The sequence below is a fragment of the Balaenoptera physalus genome, assembly GCF_965194825.1.
Source record: "Balaenoptera physalus genome assembly, chromosome: 3".
NCBI classification, from domain to species: domain Eukaryota; kingdom Metazoa; phylum Chordata; class Mammalia; order Artiodactyla; family Balaenopteridae; genus Balaenoptera; species Balaenoptera physalus.
The window spans coordinates 110,306,092-110,328,902 of record NC_138890.1 but is presented as its reverse complement, the minus strand read 5'-3'; the positions used below and the strand labels follow the sequence as shown (position 1 = coordinate 110,328,902).

The following is a 22,811-nucleotide window of genomic DNA, read 5'->3' as shown; positions in this document are numbered from 1 at the left end:
TTAAGAAAACATGATTTGAAGGAGGAAAGCCAAGTTCTTAGGTACAAGATCCACCAGGTGGCTCAGTTGTCTAAAGGTAATTTCACATTTATTGCTTCCTCTCTATCTGAAACATAACTTTAACAATATATTTTGTGAGCTTTAAAGACCATCAAGTGGGAGAATGTAAATGACTTAATTTTTAGATACTATTTTTTTAAGAACCTTTGCAATATATCTATAGATGATTAGTATATAATTTGGCAAATATGGTAAGGAAAAGGTAGATAATAACAATCCCACTATATAAACAAAAGATTCAATTTCAATAGATTAGGGGGCATTTAGTTTGACCAAGTGGTAACTGCTCTAAATAAACATTTTACACCACCTACCACTTTAAATGGAAGCTAACAATGGTTTGTCAAATACAAGCTGCAACTTTTTAACATGTACCTGGGCATGAAGCTGAGCACTTAGTAAAAGCCTTATTGCAAGCTTGACTCTCTGATGGCCTTTCCTCCACGTTTCAATCTATTCTTGCCCCAATTTCCCTTTCCAGTTGCATCCTTCTCCAGAAAAACTGCCTTCCTTTCTACTGCCTCATAGTCATTGCACCTTCCTACCTCCTGGCCTTTGCTGACCGTCACTTGTATCACCTTTCCCTCTTCCATCTAGACCTATCAAACTGGATATCCTTTTTCTAGGTCCTACTTAAATACCAGTAGCTGGTGGAAGCCTGAGTAAGATAATGTAATATACATTTATTGTGCCTTTACACTTGAATAGGACACATTTTTAAGTGCATTATATGAGGTGTTGAGACATTTATATTAAACAGAAATGATTTAAACAGCACACTGTTTAGGGAAATATCATCTGGAGGCAGACAATGAGAGAAAATGAGAGAGACTTTGGGAGACAAGCTATTTACAACTGTGACCAGAGATCAACAATTGTGACCAGGAGAAAAAAAAAAGGAGGACTGGACAAAAGCAGAAACTGAATGGTGATACAAGCCCTCAAGGTCTTGGCCACCACAGTGGGGGCTCTGGAGAGGGTGTGGCACTGTAATCTCATGTTGGCTGTGCCTTCATACCACTGCCTCACCCATTCATCTGGGGAGGGCACAGCATTCATCCCACTGAACCTCTGCAACTGAGGCAGATTCTGAGGAGCTGACAGAAATCCTTTACAATTTTTATTGTGTATTCTTTAATAGCAAGGTAGTAGAGTGATATATCACAAGAGCTTCTGATTTAAAAAAAAATTATATAAGTAATAAAACTAAGTGCTATCAAAGCACTTATATCTTAGTTCATTGGCAACATTGTTTTTTCTTCTAATTGGTATAACATTATTTGTCACACTTTACAATATTTTTAAATAGAATTTATTTTTAGAGCAGTTTTAGCTTTATATCAAAATTGAGTGGAAAGTACAGAGAGTTCTCTCTCTCTCTCTCTCTCACACTCACACACACACACACACACACACACACACACACAGCCTCTCTCACTATTAACATCCAGAACCAAAGTGGTACATTTGTTACAATCCATGAATTTACATTGACACATCATCACCCAGAGTCCACAGTCTACATTAAGGTTCACTTGGTACTGTAATTTCTATGGGTTTGAATACATTTATCATGATATGTGCCTACCACTACAGTATCACACAGAAATGTTTCACTACTCTAAAATTCTTGTGCTTTACCTATCCAACCCTTCCTCTCCTCTACTCCTTGGCAACCACTGTTCTCTTTGCTGTATCTATAGTTTAGCCTTTTCTAGAATGTCATCTAGTTGGAATCACATAATACATCGGTTTTTCAGGTTGGCTTCTTTCACTTAATATGTATTTAAAATTCTTCACTGTCTTTTTATGGTTTGATAATTCATTTCCTTCTAGAACTGAATAATATCCCATTGTCTGGATGCGCCACACTTTATTTAATCACTCACCTGCTGAAGGATATCTTGCCTGCTCCCAAGTTTTGGCAATAATAAATAAATTGCCAAAACCTACACAGGTTTAGGTTTCTGTGAGGATATAAGTTTTCAACTCACTTGGGTAAATACCAAGGAGCATGGCTGCTGGACTGTATGGTAAGAGTTTGTTTGTTGTAAAAAAATTGCCAAAATGTCTTCCAAAGTGTCTGTACCATTTTGCACTTCCAGTGTGAAAAATAAACACAGCTGGATGCTAGCTAAATTGGTAAAAACAAATTTTATTTAGTAAGCACTGATAGTAGGGTAGAGAGCTGAGCTCCTTTCCCATTTGTGCAGAGGTGATAGGGCATTTTAAAGGGAGGATGGCGGGTGGTAAGGGGAGCTTAATAGAGTCAGAGAGGTGAAAAGTTACAGTAAGTTCCCTACATACTAACGAGTTCCGTTCCGAGAGCACGTTCATAAGTCCAATTTATTTGTAAGTCTAACAAAGTTAGCCTAGGTACCCAGCTAACACAATCGGCTACACAGTACTGTACAAGATTCATGATACTTTTCACACAAATAATACATTAAAAAAACAAAAAATAAAGAAAGCATTTTTAATCTTACAGTACAGTACCTCGAAAAGTACAGTAGTACAGTATAACAGCTGGCATACAGGGGCTGGCATCGAGTGAACAGACAAAAGAGTTACTGACTGGAGGAGGGAGAGGAGGTGGGAGATGGTAGAGCCAAAGGATCGTCAGCAATAGGAGACGGAGGGCAAGCTGCAATTTCACTCACGCCTGACATTGATGGCACAGGTTCTGGTTCCTTGCTGGATTCAATTCTATCCTCTTGAAAAAATGATCCAGTGATGTCTGGGTAGTACTGTACCAGCTACATCACCGCTGCTTTTACACTTGCTTCTGGACATCCTGGGCTTGAAATAAAGATACTGTACTACTGTACTCTATAGCGTGCTATACAGTAAAGTATACAAAAGCACAACTACTTGTAGAGGATGCATGCACGTGACAATGTACGCCAGACACGTGAACTAACTTACGTGACTGGACATGCGGACGCACTCTCACATCTTTGAAAGTTCACAACTTGAAGGTTCATATGCAGGGGACTTACTGTACAGAGGGTTGGTCAGTGTAAATAAGATGAGGACAGCTGTGTGTGCCAGCTGTCAGTTATTGAAGTTAGGATTCTACCCCTCCCAGGGACACTGGGAAAAAGAGGCCCCATCCTTTCTGATGATTACATTTCAAAGGAATGGTTCTCAGGTCCTTAAGAAAGATACTTCTGAGTTGTTAAAGATACATGTTCACAATTGTAAGGCATTTTAAATAAATGCTGTAGGAAAGGGAAGTCAGGGACCTATCCTCAGATGTTGGTTAGAAGGAACAGCACATTTTCCTGGCAGTGTTGAGCTTTCTCAGGCAGCCATTTAACGGAGGGGTCAGGTCGTCCTAGGGACACAGCCTTATGCTGCTAGAAGCAATGATAGATTTGGTCATTTCTTAGTGCAAAGTTTTGCATAAAGTTATGTGCCAAAACATCTGAGGTTCTCATCAGCAGTGAATGAGAGTTCCTGTGGCACTTCATCCTCACCAACATTTGGTGTTGTCAGTGTTCTGGATTTTGGTCATTTTAATAGGTGTGTATTGGTATATTGTTCTAATGTACATCTGCTTGACCACATATGACGTTGAGCATCTTTTCATAGACTTACTTGCCATCTATGTAGCTTCTTTGGTGAGGTGTCTGTTAAGGTCTTTGGCCCATTTTTTATTTGGGCTACTTGTTTTCTTATTATTGAGTCTGAAGTGTTCTCTGCATATTTTGGATAATAGTCCTTTATCAGATATGTCCTTTGCAAATATTTTCTCCCAGTCTTTGGCTTCTTTTTTTATTCTTTTGATTGTGAATTTCGCAGAGTAGAAGTTTTGAATTTTACTGAAGTCTGGCTTATCAGTTATTTGTTTCATGGATCGTGCCTTTGTTGTTATATCTAGAAAATCTTTGCCATACCCAAGAGGTCATCTAGATTTTTCTCCTCTGTTATCTCTAAAAGTTTTCCAGTTTGCAAAGGACCCAGGAGAGCCAGCACAACATTGAAGAAGAACAAAGTCAGAAGACTGACACTTCCTAACTTAAAGAATTACTCTAAAGCTACAGTAATCAAGAAATTGTGGGGGCTTCCCTGGTGGCGCAGTGGTTGAGAATCTGCCTGCCAATGCAGGGGACACGGGTTCGAGCCCTGGTCTGGGAAGATCCCACATGCCGTGGAGCAGCTGGGCCCGTGAGCCACAACCACTGAGCCTGCGCGTCTGGAGCCAGTGCTCCGCAACAAGAGAGGCGGCGACAGTGAGAGGCCCGTGCACCGCGATGAAGAGTGGTCCCCGCTTGCCGCAACTGGAGAAAGCCCTCGCATAGAAACGAAGACCCAACACAGCCAAAAATAAATAAATTAATTAATTAAAATGAAAACAAAAGAAAAGAACAATTACAAAAAAAAAAAATTGTGGTATGGGCAAAAGAACAGACAAATAGATCAGTGAAACAAAACAGAGAGCCTGGAAATAGATTCAAATACAGTCAACTGATTAACAAAGACATTACAACGAGGAAAAAATAATCTTTTCAACAAATAGTGCTGGAACAACTGGATATTCACAAGAAACAAACAAACAAAAAAGGGAATCTAGACATAGAATTTACACCCTTCACAAAAATTAACTTAAAATATATATGAGATCTAAATTTAAAATACAGTTATCATCAAAATAATAGTAATATTGTTGCATATGCCTGGCATTTTTTTCTGCCCATTGGTCCCCCACTTTCAACCTTTGGACTATTTCTTCTAACACTGGGATTATCTTGTTCCTGAATATTTGACAGGACTCTCAGTAAAATTATTTCGGTTTTTCTTCCTTTTTGGCATAGATTTTAAAAACTATTTGATATCTTGACTGCTTACAGCTAATCAGGTCTTCCCTCCACCTTCCTCGAGCCAGTTTTAGTGATATTTCCCTGAACTTTGTGATTTTTACCTAGAATTTTATTTGTATAAATTTGTCCACAATTGTTATCTTTTAGAAATGTGTTGTGCCTACAATTATGTCATATCTTAATTTCTAATATTTACTTGTGCTTTCTTTTCTCTCTTATTAATTTCTGAATAGCTATTTTATTTTTATGTATCAGCCTGGGTTCTACTAGGAGTAGGTACCAAGATGGAATTAAATGTGCAAAGGTTTCATCAAGGGAAATGCTGGTGTAAGAGAAAATAGAGAGGAAGATGGTGAAGATCTAAGAGAGCCACCAGACCACAGGCAAGTCTGATTGCAAGAGAAGAGATGGAGGAAAGGCTGGGTAAAGTGCCTTATACAGCTATCCAATCAAAACAGACATGGCAAGGCCTTTGAAAAGTCCCTGAGCTGAAGTCTGCCACAAGAGGAGTCCCACGTCTCCCAGGATCAGGCTTGCATTATGATCCCAGTTTTGACTGGGAGAAGCCCGTGGTCTTGGTGTAAACAAGACGATGATTTCAGAGCACAGCAGCTGTTACTATTGATAGATTACATGCTCATAGGTCGAGGTATGTGAGGTGCATTCTCTTTGCTGCTACAATTTGTTTTTGTAAAGAACTAGCTTTCTGGTTTGTTAATTCTATTTTATCTTTATTTTTAATTTCATTAATTTCTCCTCTAAACTCTATTATTTTTTCCCTAATACAGCACCTAAATTAGCATTGTCTTCTGCAGTACCATTTTTGCTGCATCTCTTGGATTCTTATATATGAAGCTTTCATTATTCAATTTTGAGAATTTTCTAATTTTTATTATGATTTCTATTATGACCATACCTATTTAGAGGTTTATTTTTAACTTTTATTACTTTTTCCTTTAAAGTTATCATTTGGTTTAGAAGTTGACAAATATCTTGAAGAAAAATTGCACATAAATTCTCAGAGTTTTTGATTCCTCAAATACTGAATGCTTGATAACTTTGAAGTGTAATTTTTAGTTACCTCAGGCTAGTGATACCATTGTGATCCTTTCATTTTAGCTTTTATGTCCTCAGTTCAAATAGGTTCCAAGGGGAAAAACTCAAGGAGAATTTGAGGCTCACATCAATGAGTTTTTCTCCCTGTTCTTGCCTCTTAGGTCTGGTTGTCATGGTTGTTTCCTAATAATTTTTAAACCTCTCCTTATATGTATATATGTACATATATGCATATATGGATGCATGTATATATGATATATAATACTTATAAACATAAGTTATACATATATTGAATAAAGTATATATAGTTTATATTTAAATTTATGCATTTAAACATATATTATATATACAAATATACTATTCCATATATTTTATATATGTATAAATCTATCATCTATTCTTTTATCTAATATTCACCTTGTGTTATCTTCTGTGGGGAGGTTAGCTTGATATCAGCTATTCTATCATAGATATAACCCAAAATATCATTTTTATCACATTGTCAAGCCTTCTTTGGCCTTTTTGAAAATATTCTTTTTTTAAAAAGCTGCTTTATTAAGTTATGGTTGACTAAAACACTTTTTTAAAATATAATATTACTCCCAAATTTATTTGTAAGGTACACATTCTGTTTCTATTCTTTCAAAGGTTATCTTTGGTATTTTAATTCCATACATTATTTAACACAGGATAAATTTATTAAAGTTTTCATATTTGTAAATAATTCAAGGACTATAGAAAGCTCTGTCTCTGATCGTGCTCCTTTTCTTGACTCACATATCCTTTTAATCAAATACCATAGTTCTATCTTTTTTTTACCTTTTTATTTTAAGATATTAGTCACTCTTATTGCTATATTTTGTAGTCAATATATGGTTAGATTTACCCAAGTATTTACCACTTTCTTTACTTGCCATATTTTTCTTGTATGTCAGAACTTCCTTTTAAATTATTTTCCTACTCCTTGAAAAGCACAGTTTTGAAGATTTTTAAAATGAGATTCATTGCTGTTAAACTTTTCTACATTCTGGTATTACTAAAATTGTCTATTTCACTCAAAATTTTAAAGATTTTTTAGAAGTTTCTTTCCAGTGGACATTTTCTCCTGGCCTTTTGAAAAATTATTCTACTATCTTCTCATTTCTGTTTCTGTTATTGTAAACTAAACAGTTAACTCTTTTTTTTTTCCTTTTTTAATAAATTTTATTTATTTATTTATTTATTTGGCTGTGCTGGGTCTTCATTTCTGTGTGAGGGCTTTCTCTAGTTGCGGTGAGCGGGGGCCACTCTTCATCTCAATGCGTGGGCCTCTCACTGTCGCAGCCTCTCTTGTTGCGGAGCACAGGCTCCAGATGCGCAGGCTCAGTAGTTGTGGCTCACGGGCCCAGTTGCTCTGCGGCATGTGGGATCCTCCCAGACTAGGGCTCGAACCCGTGTCCCCTGCATTAGCAGGCAGATTCTCAACCACTGCACCACCAGGGAAGCCCCTAAACAGTTAACTCTTTATAGGTAATTTATCATTTGCCTCTAGCCACTTTTAACGTCTTTTCTTTGTCTTTGGTGGTTAGTACAAAAATTATATATCGATGTGTACATTTATTTTTTATTGATTCTTTTTGCATTCATTGTTTTTGCTGATTTTGAGTGCATGTCTCTCAACAGAAAATGTTTAGCTGTTACCTCTAAAATATGTCTTTTCCCTCACTTGTTAGATCTCATCTATCTTCCAAGTTTTGTAAATCCTCTATCTTCTGACACTGGTTTTGGAGGTGTATTCTAGATAATTTCTTCAGTTCTTACAGTTCACTAATTTTATCATGAACTTTTTAAAATATCTTACTTCTGAACTTCTAGTTTAAATAATTATATAAGTTTTCAAATCTGTGATTTATTTCATAATTTTAAAAACTTTTATTTTGATCACCTTTTATAATTATTTTAAAATACTGGCAGATTTATTTTGCATTGTGTATCCCAGACTTTCATTTCTTACTAATTCTTGCCAAAATGTTGTGCCATCCTGCTACAAAGTAGAAAAATTATTTATTAAAAGCAAATAGAATGAATTGACTCTGCTTGATTACTAGTCAGAAAAGTACAAACTGAAACTGTATTCCAATAGGTACCCTTAAATACTTTCCTTGTTAGTATGTTGCTATAATAATAGCAGGTTAGAATGATTATAAATTACTAGGTGAACAAGTAAAAAGGTAGGTTGCATACCTAAGGAGACAAAAGACCTGTATGCAGAAAATTATGAGACACTGATGAAAGAAATTAAAGATGATACAAATAGATGGAGAGATATACCATGTTCTTGGATTGGAGGAATCAACATTGTGAAAATGACTCTACTACCCAAAGCAATCTACAGATTCAATGCAATCCCTATCAAACTACCACTGGCATTTTTCACAGAACTAGAACAAAAAATTTCACAATTTGTATGGAAACACAAAAGACCCCAAATAGCCAAAGCAATCTTGAGAACGAAAAATGGAGCTGGAGGAATCAGGCTCCAGGACTCCATACTATATTACAAAGCTATAGTAATCAAGACAGTATGGTACTGGCACAAAAACAGAAATATAGATCAATGGAACAGGAGAGAAAGCCCAGAGATAAACCCATGCACATATGGTCACCTTATCTTTGATAAAGGAGGCAAGAATATACAGTGGAGAAAAGACAACCTCTTCAATAAGTGGTGCTGGGAATACTGGACAGGTACATGTAAAAGTATGAAATTAGAACACTCCCTAACACCATACACAAAAATAAACTCAAAATGGATTAAAGACCTAAGTGTAAGGCCAGACACTATCAAACTCTTAGAGGAAAACATAGGCAGAACACTCTATGCCATAAATCACAGCAAGATCCTTTTTGACCCACCTCCTAGAGAAATGGAAATAAAAACAAAAATAAACAAATGGGACCTAACGAAACTTAAAAGCTTTTTCACAGCAAAGGAAACCATAAACAAGACGAAAAGACAGCCCTCAGAATGGGAGAAAATATTTGCAAATGAAGCAACTGACAAAGGATTAATCTCCAAGATTTACAAGCAGCTCATGCAGCTCAATAACAAAAAAACAAACAACCCAATCCAAAAATGGGCAGAAGACCTAAATAGACATTTCTCCAAAGAACATATACAGATTGCCAACAAACACATGAAAGAATGCTCAACATCACTAATCATTAGAGAAATGCAAATCAAAACTACAATGAGGTATCACCTCACACCACTCAGAATGGCCATCATCAAAAAATCTACAAACAATAAATGCTGGAGAGGGTGTGGAGAAAAGGGAACCCTCTTGCACTGTTGGTGGGAATGTAGATTGATACAGCCACTACGGAGAACAGTATGGAGGTTCCTCAAAAAACTAAAAATAGAACTACCATATGACCCAACAATCCCACTACTAGGCATATACCCTGAGAAAACCATAATTTAAAAATATTTATGTACCACAATGTTCATTGCAGCTCTATTTGCAATAGCCAGGACATGGAAGCAACCTAACTGTCCATCAACAGATGAATGGGTAAAGAAGATGTCACCCATATATACAATGGAATATGACTCAGCTATAAAAAGAAACGAAATTGAGTTATTTGTAGTGAGGTGAATCAACCTAGAGTCTGTCATACAGAGTGAAGTAAGTCAGAAAGAGAAAAACAAATACCATATGCTAACACATATATATGGAATCTAAGAAAAGAAAAAAAAAAAGGTCATGAAGAACCTAGGAGCAAGATGGGAATAAAGACACAGACCTACTAGAGAATGGACTTGAGGATATGGGAGGGGGGAAGGGTAAGCTGTGACAAAGTGAGAGAGTGGCATGGACATATATACACTACCAAACGTAAAATAGATAGCTAGTGGGAAGCAGCCGCATAGCACAGGGAGATAAGCTCAGTGCTTTGTGACCACCTAGAGGGGTGGGATAGGGAGGGCGGGAGGGAGGGAGATGCAAGAGGGAAGAGATATGGGAACATATGTATATGTATAACTGATTCACTTTGTTATAAAGCAGAAACTAACACACCATTGTAAAGCAATTATACTCCAATAAAGATGTTAAAAAAAAAAAAGGTAGGTTGCAAAATGATATACAGATTGTGATTCAAATTTAATGTAGAAATATATATTTTTACATAGAGACAAAACGACTATCCTATGTGAACCCAAAACATAACTTGGTGTAAAGGTGATTTTCTATTTATATTGTATAGATTTATACACATAACTTTACATGTTTTTACTTGTGAACAAACAAAAATAACTATACAAGCCTTTTAAATAAATCCTTGCGATATTTTTGACATAACGTCGGGACATGGATACTAGATTTCTGTATTAGCTGCCAAAGAAGCACTTATCTTCCCTAGTCAATTGAAGATAATACGGGAGAAATATACATGCTTAATATATTTATTATGCTTAATATAATAAATTAATGAATTATCCAACGTGCATAGCGCTTTGGGAAAGATAAAAATGATCTCTGCTCTTAAGGAGATTATATTCTAGTGACAAGACAACATATCAAAAAGAAAATAGAGCGAAAGACTGAGCAGACGCTATAATTGTTATTAAAATGCAAGGCAGTATTTTCTCTTAACCTTGCTACGACTAATAAACAGAGGTAAGTCAGTTAAACTCTCTTTTTGTGATCTTCCCCATTTGTCAATGTCATTGCTCTCCTACCTAATTCATGCTGTTGTGAGACACACAGAGTAGTGCCTTACAAAAATAAAAAAAACATTTGTGTTAGTGGATGCATTACTAACTATTCTAGCGGAGAAGTGACTTAAGTGTTGTTTTATGTCTCAGATGGTGAACATGAGTTAAACAAAATTATTCTTTTTAAATAACCTTATATATACATGTGGGAAGGATAACAGAGGACACGTGGGTAGTCTCAGTGCTCTCTGTTCACAGACTAAATGTCTAATTTCCAATGGCTGTTTTGAATTTTTTTTTTTTAATTACAAAGGAAACCGGAGAAGATGACAGGATCATCATAATTACTGGGAAAACAATGTGTCTACAATCTAAAACCACATGTAACTAGGTAGGGCTTTTTGGCTTGGTGAAAGTCGCACCATACCACAACTCATGGTCTTTAGGGACCCTATGGGCAAATGTGCATGGTGGTCAAAAAGCCTCTTGGGAGAAAAGGGTTGATAGTTTCCCACTTTCTTTTTTCAGTTTCACGGTCACTGATATATTTCTAGTCATTGGCAAGGAAGGGCTTTACCGACACTGACGAGCAGAAAAGGGTACAAAAGTTCCACTATGTGAAAGGCTGTCAATGGACTTTGTTGTGGACCAGAACTCAATATGTTGCTTGGATTGTCACGGGAAAAGGCATTATGGAAAGCGTGACATTTGCCTAAATCCTGAAATATTTCCTGAAAGCTATGGGTAATGAACATATATTTGATCACTTAATAAGTACAACGTGGCGGGTCCCAGCAGCTCGGGCGGCGGGAGGAGCCGCAGCGGCCAAGCAGCCCAGCTTCGCGAAGGCTCTCGGCGCGCCGCGGCCACCAGGATGCTCAAGAGCAAGGTCAGCTCTGCCGAGGGCGCCGTGAACGAGGAGCCCAAGAGGAGCTCCGCGAGGTTGCCCGCTCAACCGGCTCCCGCAAAAGTGGAAAAGAAGCCAAACAAGGCGGCAGGAAAGCATAAATCTTCAGACAAAAAAGTGCAAACAAAAGGGAAAAGGGGAGCAAAGGGAAAACAGGCCGAAGTGACTAACCAACAGACTTAAGACCTACCTACAGAAAACGGAGAAACTAAAAACGAGGAGAGCCCCGCCTCTGATGAAGCAGGAGAGAAAGAAGCCAAGTCTGATTAATACCACACACCCGGTCCTATCAGCGGTCCCTGTCTCCCTTCTTGTACAATCCAGAGGAATATTTTTATAAACTATTTTGTAAATGCAAGTTTCTTAGTAGCTCTAGAAACATTTTTAAAAAGGAGGGATTCCCACCTCATCCCAGTTTTTAAGTGTAAATGTTTATTTTTAAGAGGTGAAATCATTTGCTAGTTGTTTATTTTTTGGTACAAACAGAAAATAGTGGGATATTGAATACGGGAGGCTTTGATTGTCTTGGGTGTCAGTTTAAGATTCCATAGATGGGGGGGTAGCTTTTATATCCTATAATACAAAGCATACTAAAATGGCAGTTTGGAGTCAGTTGTGCATTTAATGTCTTGAACATTTTAAATTACTTCTCTTCCCATGTTGTTTTTGGTAGAATTGTATCCTAAAGCAAATGACTCACTCCTTGATCTTGGCTCTCCTTGTCAGAATTTCGTGCACTCTGTAACATCTTTGGCCATGGTAGTCCAGTTCTTCTAGTAACTTTGTTAATGTGTTGTGAATGATTGACGATTTGAGTATGTAGTGTATATGATATTAAATTGTGAATTAGTGGGACTTATGATGTAACAGCATATCAATATTTGAAGATATTGGTACTTGATGTCCTGTTAAGGAAAATTTGCCTCCAAATTTTAAGCTGGAAAGTCACTGGAATAACTTCAGAAAAGAATCACAACTACATGATTTTTTAGATTTTTGGTATGTATGTTAAGAATTGTGCTCAAATTGAAATGTCTGTGTACGGATCCTCAAAACAACCAATAAAATCTCATTATGAAAGAAAAAAAAATACAACAGACTGTACTATGCATTGTGGGTGATATGTAAGTCCAGCTGTCCCTCAGTATCTGCAGGGGATTGGTTCCAGGACTCACAATGGAGAGCAAACTCCGCGGATGCTCAAGTCCCTTATATAAAATGGTGTGGTACAGTTGGCCCTCAGCATCCCTGGGTTCCACACCTTCCAATAGGGAGGGTAAATTGTATATATCCATACAAAAACCATCCTCCAAGAACTCACATGCTAGAAAATAAAGGTAAGTTACATATATTAACAATTACATTATGAAGCAGACACTGATAAGCACTAAACTTATAGATGAATTTTTATATAAAACCAGAAGGGAGCTTTTACTTCTATTACTTGAAATTGAGAAAGATTCTACAGATGAGGTGGCAACGGAATTGAACTTTAAACTTTAAAATGTAAAAGATGGATAGATTCTCTTGATACAGAGACATAGGACAAGGCATTCATGATTGAGGACAGTAGATAGCTAACGAGAGAGAAAATAGAAAACATAGGATGGATCTGGGTAACAATGTGCAGTAGTTTTGAAAAGGACAGAGGTGGGAGAAACAAAAGGATTGAAGGAGGGCATGTGCCAGATCATCATAGGCCTTGAGTATTTAGATAAAAGTAAGATATTCATTCCTTTTGTAATCTAGGCTTGTAAAATATATAAAATAGTATAATCCAGCATCATGTAAAGCTTGAAATGGATTGAAGAGAATTTATAAACAGTGTGATCTATTGGAAGCATTTGTGCCACTGTCCAGATAACAAATAAGGTTGGAAAGCAGGATAGGGGAAGTGGAAATGGTGACAACCCGTAAAGATCAAACAAATTACAGAGAAGGAACTTGGCAACTGTATGGTTTACATTGTACAGGGCCTTTTGCTATATACTTTGCATACTAACTCTGTCCTGGATTAACTAGCTTTTCCCATTCTTCCGTTCCCTTTTCTGTTTTTTATCCTTTGACACTGTTGTCTTACATATATATACATATGTATATGTGTGTGTGTGTGTGTGTATATATATATATATATATATACACACACACACATATATATATATATACACATATATACTTATATATATATAACTCTTTAGCTTTGGGAAAATTATATTAAAAAATAGAAAGATATAAAACACATTAGAACTGATCTTTTATTTTTTATCTTCCTAAAGCATAACATAAAACTAAAGTTTGCATTGCACTCCCCTCCTAGTAGTAATTATCATGAGTTTGATATATGTAATTCATGTATCTATATCTGTAATATTTGATATCTCTAATGTACATTTAAATAAACATGCATAGAATCATCTACATCTTTTTTCACTCAACATTCAACAACAAACTAAATTATGAAAATGATGCCTATGATCCAGCAGTTGGGCTTCCTGGTATTTAACCAAAGGAAGTGAAAACTTATGTCCAAACAAAGACCTGCACACATATGTTTATAGCAGCTTTATCCATAATTGTCAAAACTTGGGAGCAACCTTCAGTAGGTGAAAGGAAAAACTGTGGTACATCTAGACCATGGAATATTATTCAGCACTAAAACAAAATGAGCTATCAAGCCATTAAAAGACACAGAGAAAACTTAAATACATATTACTAAGTGAAAGAAGCCAATTTGTAAAGGCTATATATTGAAAGATTACAACCAAATAACATACATGAAAGGGAAAAACTGTGGAGACAGTGAAAAAAAAAAAAAATCAGCAGTTGCCAAGGCATGGAGGGATGAATAGACATAACACAGAGGATTTTCAAGCAGTGAAACTACTCTGTATGATACTATGGTGGTGGATACACATCATTATAAATTTGTTCAAATCCCTACTATATACAACCAAGAGTGAACCATAATATAAACTATAGACACTGCATGATAATGATGTGTCAATGCAGGTTCATCGGTTATAACAAATGTACCTCTCTGGTGGGAGATGTTGATAATGGGTTTGGCTATGCACGTGTGGTGACAGAAGGAAAATGGGAAACCTCTGTACCTTCTGATCAATATTGTTGTTTAAAAAATAAAGTTTATTCATTTTGTTTATGGTTTCCTTTGCTACGCAAAAGCTTTTAGCTTTAATTAGGTCCCATTTGTTTATTTTTGTCTTTATTTTCATTACTCTAGGAGGTGGATCAAAAAATATCTTGCTGCAATTTATGTCAGAGAGTGTTCTGCCTATGTTTTCCTCTAAGAGTTTAATAGTATCCAGTCTTACATTTAGGTCTTTAATCCATTTTAAGTTTATTTTTGTGTATGGTGTTAGAGAATGTTCTAATTTCATTTTTATATGTAGCTGTCCAGTTTTCCCAGCACCACTTATTGAAGAGGCTGTCTTTTTTCCATTGTACATTCTTGCCTCCTTTGTCATAAATTAGGTGGCCACAGGTGTTTGAGTTTATCTCTGGACTTTCTCTCCTGTTCCATTGATCTATATTTCTGTCTTTGTGCCAGTACCACACTGTTTTGATTATTGTAGCTTTGTAGTGTAGTCTGAAGTCAGGGAGCCCAATTCTGCCAGCTCTACTTTTCTTTCTCAAGATTGCTTTGGTTATTCATGATCTTTTATGTTTCCATACAAATTGTAAAATTTTTTGTTCTAATTCTGTGAAAAATGCTATTGGTAATTTGGTAGGGATTGTTTTGAATCTGTAGGTTACTTGGGTAGTATAGTCATTTTTATAATATCGATTCTTCCAGTCCAACAACATGATATATCTCTCCATCTGTTTATGTCATCTTTGATTTCTTTCATCAGTATCTTATAGTTTTCTGAGTACAGGTCTTTTGTCTCCTTAGGTAGGTTTATTCCTAGGTATTTTATTCTTTTTGATGTGATGGTAAATGGGAGTGTTTTCCTTAATTTCTCTTTCTGATCTTTTGTTGTTAGTGTATAGGAATGCAAGAGATTTCTGTGTATTAATTTTGTATCCTACAACTTTACCCAATTCACCAATGAGCTCTAGTAATTTTCTGGTAGCATCTTTAGGATTTTATATATATGGAATCATGTCATCTGCAAACAGTGACAGTTGTACTTCTGCTTTTCCAAGTTGGATTCCTTTTATTTCTTTTTTCTTCTCTGATTGCCGTGGCTAGGACTTCCAAAACTATGTTGAATAAACGTGGTGACAGTGGACATCCTTCCTTGTCTTGTTCCTGATCTTAGAGGAAATGCTTTCAGTTTTTCACCATTGAGAATGATGTTTGCTGTGGGTTTGTTGTATATGGCCTTTATTATGTTGAGGTAGGTTCCCTCTATGCCCACTTTGGAGAGGTTTTTACCATAAACGGGTGTTGAATTTTGTCAAAAGCTTTTTCTGCATCTATTGAGATGATCATATGGTTTTTATTCTTCAGCTGGTAAAAAGAAAAGACAACCCATAGAATGGGAGAAAATATTTATTTGCAAACAAAGTGACTGACAGGGGATTAATCTCCAAAATACACAAACAGCTCATGCAGCTCAATATCAAAAAAAAACAAACACCCCAATCAAAAAATGGGCAGAAGATCTAAATAAAACTATAATGAGGTATCACCTCACACTGGTCAGAATGGCCATCATCAAAAAATCTACAAACAATAAATGCTGAGGAGGGTGTGGAGAAAAGGGAACCCTCCTACACTATTGGTGGGAATGTAAATTGGTACAGCCACTATGGAGAACAGTATGGAAGTTCTTTAAAAGACTAAAAATAGAGCTACCAGATGATCCAGCAATCCCACTCCTGGGCATATATGCAAAGAAAACCATAATTTGAAAAGATACATGAACCCCAGTGTTCATTGCAGCACTATTTACAATAGCCAAGACATGGAAGCAACCTAAATGTCCATCGACAGAGGAATGGATAAAGAAGATGTGGTACATATATACAATGGAATATTACTCAGCCATAAAAAAGAATGAAATAATGCCATTTGTAGCAACACAGATGAACCTAGAGATTGTCACACTGAGTGAAGTAAGTCAGACACAGAAACACAAATATTGTATGGTATCGTTAATATCTGGAATCTAAAAAAAATGGTACAAATCAACGTATTTACAAAACAGAAATAGAGTCACAGGTGTGGAAAACAAACTTATGGTTACCAAGGTGGGGGGGGAGGATAAATTGGGAGATTGGGATAGACATATACACACTATTATATATATATATAATAGATAACTAATAAGAACCTACTGTATAGCACAGGGAACTCTACTCAATACTCTGTAATGACCTATATGGGAAAAGAATCTAAAAGGGAGTGGATGTATGTATAATTGATTCACTTTGCTATACAGCAGAAACTAACACAATATTGTAAATCAACTATACTCCAATAAAAATTAATTTTTAAAAAGTCTGTTAAAAATGAAACAAACATACATTCACACAAATGATGCCAAGGTTTTGAGTCTCAATACCTAGGAGGTGGTACAATTTGCAGAAATACGGTAAAAAAAAAAAAAAAAAAAAAAAAATGAGAGTAGAGGGCCAGGTTTGGATGAGGAGCTGTGTTAAAAGTTCATTTTGGGACCTGTTAAAATCAATGTGCTGGCAAGACATCCTAGTGGAAAGGCATATAAGGCTGGTTGAAATGTGAAACTTGATGGTCAGAAATATATCAGAACTTTATGGAAGTTATTCTCAGTATAAGTGACTGTTGAAGCCATTTAGGATTTTGTATTTTAAAACTACTTCCCTAACCTTCAAAGTTCTCAAGGACTTTCATTTCCTAGACTTATGACTGAAGGGGGAAAAAAAAGCAAAGAATGTAAAATCCTGCAGGCCATTTTTATGTGTTTCAACAGAAATTAAGGCCTCAGACAAGAATGTTTAAATTCTTCTGTTCAGTTTTAAAGTTTAGAGACATTATCATCTTTATATGTGCTACTGATATAACAATAAATAGTTGCTCTAAAGTATATATTAAAAACAAATTATGTCCTCAAATTAGGAATAGGCACTGTTTTCTTTTGAGAATATAATTTGCTTTTAACAGAGAAATGTCTTTTCTTTTTTGCATACATGTAATTTTTTTCACTTTTGTACCAGACTTCAATTAAAATTTTATTCACAATCAGGCATGTCATTTTATTTAAGTTACCTATTTAATCCAAATTGAAGTGTGTGCCCGAGAAGCCCTTTCCAAATAATTAGAAAGTTTCTTTAGTTTAACCTAGATCAAGTGCTTATATTTTAAAACTCACGTGAATAGGCTTCCTAGCAATTACCTGAAATCTGTCCCTGAGCTTTTGACATTAAACAATTAAGCTCTATTTCTTGACTTTCAATTAGTAAATTCATATCCCACTCCATATTTGATAAGTTGATTAATGAATCACCGAGCAATTCAATCCTGTCAAAATAACGAAGAATTCATGCTATTTGTTCTACTAACTAAATTTAAAATCTTAATTCAGGCTCTGAGGCAGAGTTTAGTACTGGGAATCTTAAAGGAAGATGTGGAGTGGGAGAGAGAAGGATAGGTGTTTCCAGAGAAGTTCTAGAGATCATGTTGGTAGGAGAGGTAGAGTAGGCAGATCCAGAGAGCTCACAATTCTGTATGCAATTGTTTTGGCTTCATGGTAAGAGTATATAATATTTTTGACTATTGAAATGTTATAAAAATATTTGGTTCAGAAATATCCCCTTCAATTCTTCCAAATGCAAAGAACTGTTTTAATGATTCTGTTTGGAAATCAGGTGCTATATTCCTCTAGGAACCAATTATTCCTGCTGAAACATTTGTTTGCTGTCATGTAGACATGGGTTAGGTGACAGAAATCACAGAATTTCAAAAGATTAGCAGAGGCAGAGGAGAGAAAAAAAAAAAAAAAAAAACCTTTAAAGAGCCTTAGGGGCAAACATAGAAACAACCCACACAGAAAAATTGAAGCCATGATGAAAAATTCCTCCTTTGATGTTTTACAGAGGCAAATAAAATGTGGAAATAATGTTGCTCAAAATAAATTTTCTTTTGTACTTGTATCAAACTACTTCTATATAGGATTACATACTGTGTGAGGTGAAAAGTAAAAAAGAATGTATAGCAATCGTTTTATCATGCAGTCAGATTTACTGATGTCACATATGATAGGATATAGTACCAACTGACTATTTTGGGGACAAAGGACATTTTTAGAGTATAAGCATCAGAAGGTCACCTAAACCTAAAATATTTAAAACACTAATGAATGTGAAAGATGATTTTAAAGAATTCTAAAGTCACTATTGGCTAGTTCTTTCTCTGGTGACTTGGAATTACAGGAAGGTCAAACTTCTATAGCTCACTGTAATGTCACTATAGTCATTAGCCAATCTTTTTCTCCCTCTTCAAATATTTTGAGGTAACCTTCCATGTCCAAGGCTATCGTACTTTAGTCTTACCAAGTGATACCATCACTCTCGCTGCCTCTCCAACATTTGGCACCTGAATATTTCAGTTAAATGGAAACCACTCACTCTTTCAATTTTCACCATGAACACATTTTGGCCAGACTATTTTTTTCCTATCTCTTCTCCAGCCATCTCCCAACCTCTAGTTGTGCTTGTTCACTACTGGCTATACTTGCCCTTTGGCACAATTCTAGTCCTTCGCTCTTTTCCCTGAACTGTCATTTCTTCTGTGATGAGTCTCTTTACCCCTTTTCTCTGCTGTAAACCAGGGAACCTGTTATCATACATGAGCAAACTCTCCCCACTTCACCTCCTACCCTTGGAGAATGACATTTCTTTTCTAGAAATAGTCCTCCCATCATCTATTTCATCACATTCCCTTGTCTGAAATCCACAATCTCTTCCAAAATAGCACTTCCCCACAGGACTGTCCCAAGAGAGGGTTAATCTCTTACGGCCTGAGTTTCCAGCTCACTGCTCTGTTTTCTTAGTTACGCAAAGGATTGTTTGTGAGGTCCCAGCTTCTACCACGGAGTAAGACTACATTTTAGAGCATGAACATCACAGCTTTCTCCACATGTGCATCACCGGTTTTCTTAACGTCTGCAGTGCCCTCTACCTACCTCACTGTAGCACTTGGGTTTCCCTTTTCCCTTTCTTCCTTATTGTCTTAGTATCTGTGTATCATTCACACTGATGGCAAATGGTGCACTTTGATGGGTCAAGTTCTTTGACTAAAATTCCCCATCATTCTTTCAAAAAGACTCAGATTCCAAGATCTCATTTTATGTCCCCCATTATCACATATTAATAAAGTCTATTTTAACTATTAAAATCATTGATTTAAAAAAATTTTAAAACACTCTTAATCAAATATCTGCCTTTTTAATGGTTGGTCACCCCCAGCACTTTGGTGCTGGGAAGTCACACGTATTTCCTTACTGCCCTTTCACTATTACATCTTGTTTACCAGCTCCAAGTAAGTCCTCACTACGTCCTAGCTATTCTTTTATTTATTTCTTGTTTTCTCCCAATTGTATTCTCCATAGCGGCTCTTTCAAATCTTTTCTGACAGTACTTAGGTGTGGAATCAGGGTCTGTGGGTTCTCCATCTTTCTTATTCTTTTTTCAAACCAAAAATAATTTTCTCATAGATAATTGAGGTCATGCTTTCATCAATCCCAACAATCAGAAACCCCTCCACAGTGTCTGCGTATCATCACTTAATCATTTCTTATCTCTTCTCCAAAGAGAAGTGGTCACTCTTCTGCCTATTACAGTCTCATCCAGGGGCCTCGATTCCCCGCCCCTTTTATTTTTCCTTGTATGCTTTTACATGACCTTTTTCAGGATGAATGTGGTGTAGAGGTTAAGAGCATGGATTCTGGTACCAGGCTGCCTGAATTCAAATACTCATGCTGCAAATGTGTTAACCATGAGAACTGTTATATAACCTTTATTAGTATCAGAATCCTCATCTCTAAAAGGGAAAGGATAATAACAGTACTTCTCTTATAGGGCTGTTGTAATAAATGAGACAATATACTTAAAATGTTTACATCAGTGGTGAGTATAGTGTTTTCTACTGTTATAAAAATATTTTTCCTAATTCCAGCACCTCCAATTTTTGTATTCTGTCAGCTTCTTTATTACAACCTACTAAAATGGTCAGATCACTAATATTTTAAAATAAAATTCTCCAGAACTGGCAAATTTAACTGAAATAAAATGACATCATAAAATATTTAACAAGACTTGCGTGTTTCCTTTTTTTGGATTTAGCATCACACATGTAATACACAATGTTTTTAGATCAATATACAGAAATTACAGTGTTTTAAAAATTTTTTCAATTAATGGGATGACTGCTTTATTTAATCTAGGTATTAATAGTTATAATGGGTGGAAATACTTTGTAGTCTTCCTCTTGATACTTAGATATTAAAATACTATCAAAGAGCATTCACATGTATTTACTGTATCTATAAACGTTTCTATGCAACTTTTAAAAATGCCTTTCATTTTTGGTTATTGGAAAGAGGAAAAAGTGTTCCTTTTAGCTGTTCAAATTTTATATTCTGTTCTGCCTATGATAAGACACATTATTTCTTGAATCCTAATCGAAGCAGATGAGTTTGTCTATTAATTACAACTGGGCAGGTGCTAACTAGGCTCTCTGTCTCCCAGTTGCTACTGTGATGTAGGCATCTGGCTGTGATGTTCTCAGGAGACCTCATGGGGTCATTTTCAGAGTTAGAGGATTCTGTTGGGCATCCAAGTCACTGAAGAATACTTTGTAGTTTGTTTCCATGTTTACCTTCTTAAAAGGCAATGAACATGTGCATACGTGAATATTAGATATTCAAAGTAATACATGAATATAAATGTAAAGAACATTGGAAAGCAAAAAGTTTCCCTATTGTGAAACTTTGCAATGGCTTAAGACATATAAGCAATAGTGTAAAGCCTTAAAAGGTCATTTGCAATTCATATTGAAGACTGTAGCTCTATTGCAGGCATTTTAAAAGGTTGTGTGCATCAGAGTAGAAAAAGAAATTGCCTTAATCTAAATACGGTCTTGCTACAACTGTCTGGGACAAAAATATGAAATTGGATTCTCTTACATTCAGTATGTTCTGCCTTTGACTATTATTTACAACCCTAGTGGCACTGTTTCAAAAGTACATAGGGATTGTATGTTTAAATAATCAAGAATCACAAAAATAATATGTATGACAAGAAAAAGTCATGGTGAATAGTTTTAATGTCTAATGAGATTTATCTTTAAACTATTCAATAAATTCTTTATTTAAATCTAAGCTATTTTAAAAAAGCCCTACTTTTAGCAAAGTTTTGGTCTAGACGTACATGAAAGAAGGTTCTCTTGAGAAGTAAATAATAAAACTCAAAGGCTGAGCATGCATATTTTTCTCCTTTAAAATTTAATTTTAATGAAATTTCTACAGTGAGCTGCATTCAAATATAATGAAAACTGGCAACCAATTGTAGTAGAATAAAATGCATGTCAAATTTACTTGTCTTCAGTAATTCGGTTTTATTAATTTATAATTGAATTAGAATTTAATACTTGGGGAAAAATTTTTTTTCTGTGGAAAAATTCTAAAATGATCTGTTCTCATGTAATTTCCCAATTGGACACCTTTTTTTAAATGTCAGAAAATAGATCAACAGTAAAAATACTTAAGAAGAAATGTCATTTTCTATGGCTTGGATAATGGCACCTTAACCAACATTATAAGCTTATCAATATAATGGCCATAAATTTATTCCTTAACAAAGGAAGTGACTGTTTTATTTATCTTATTTACTTATTCTGCAATCTAAAGAACACTGGCATTTTATCAGGTGCATTATATAGTAGCTGTTTATTTTGAGCTTGTTTATTGAGATTATGCTGCTTTTTCAACTTGTCTAATTTCTTTCCATAGTTTAAAATATTGATGGTATGCTTTAGTTTTTGGTATACAATAAAAATCTTTCTGGTTCACTTATTTTCTTAGAGGTTTTCACAGTGTGTCACAGAGATTAAATATTTAGATAATGATGATGATAGTCCATGGTATTCTATAGACATTATAGCACTGAGCACTTTATCACTGCCCAATAGTACAGAGCTGAGTGTGATTCCTGCAGTTCCCAAGTGGGGAGAAAATATAATGTAAGTAATCAGGTTATCTAAGCATTCTAGTATTTAATAGCTCTTTTATAAACAGACTTTTTTCAGTAGAGACAAACCTAT

The 22,811-nt window shown here is 35.6% G+C and overlaps 1 long non-coding RNA gene and 1 pseudogene across 2 annotated transcripts in view; one reads left to right on the top strand and one right to left on the bottom strand.

Annotated features, from left to right (window-relative positions):
* The window catches only part of LOC309659034, a 99,578-nt gene that overhangs the window by 52,037 nt on the left and 24,730 nt on the right, over window positions 1–22,811 (bottom strand). The window lies entirely within an intron of this gene.
* Window positions 11,508–16,175, top strand: LOC309659006 (non-histone chromosomal protein HMG-14 pseudogene; annotated as a pseudogene). The gene has a single exon. The product of its transcript is annotated as a non-histone chromosomal protein HMG-14 pseudogene (transcript).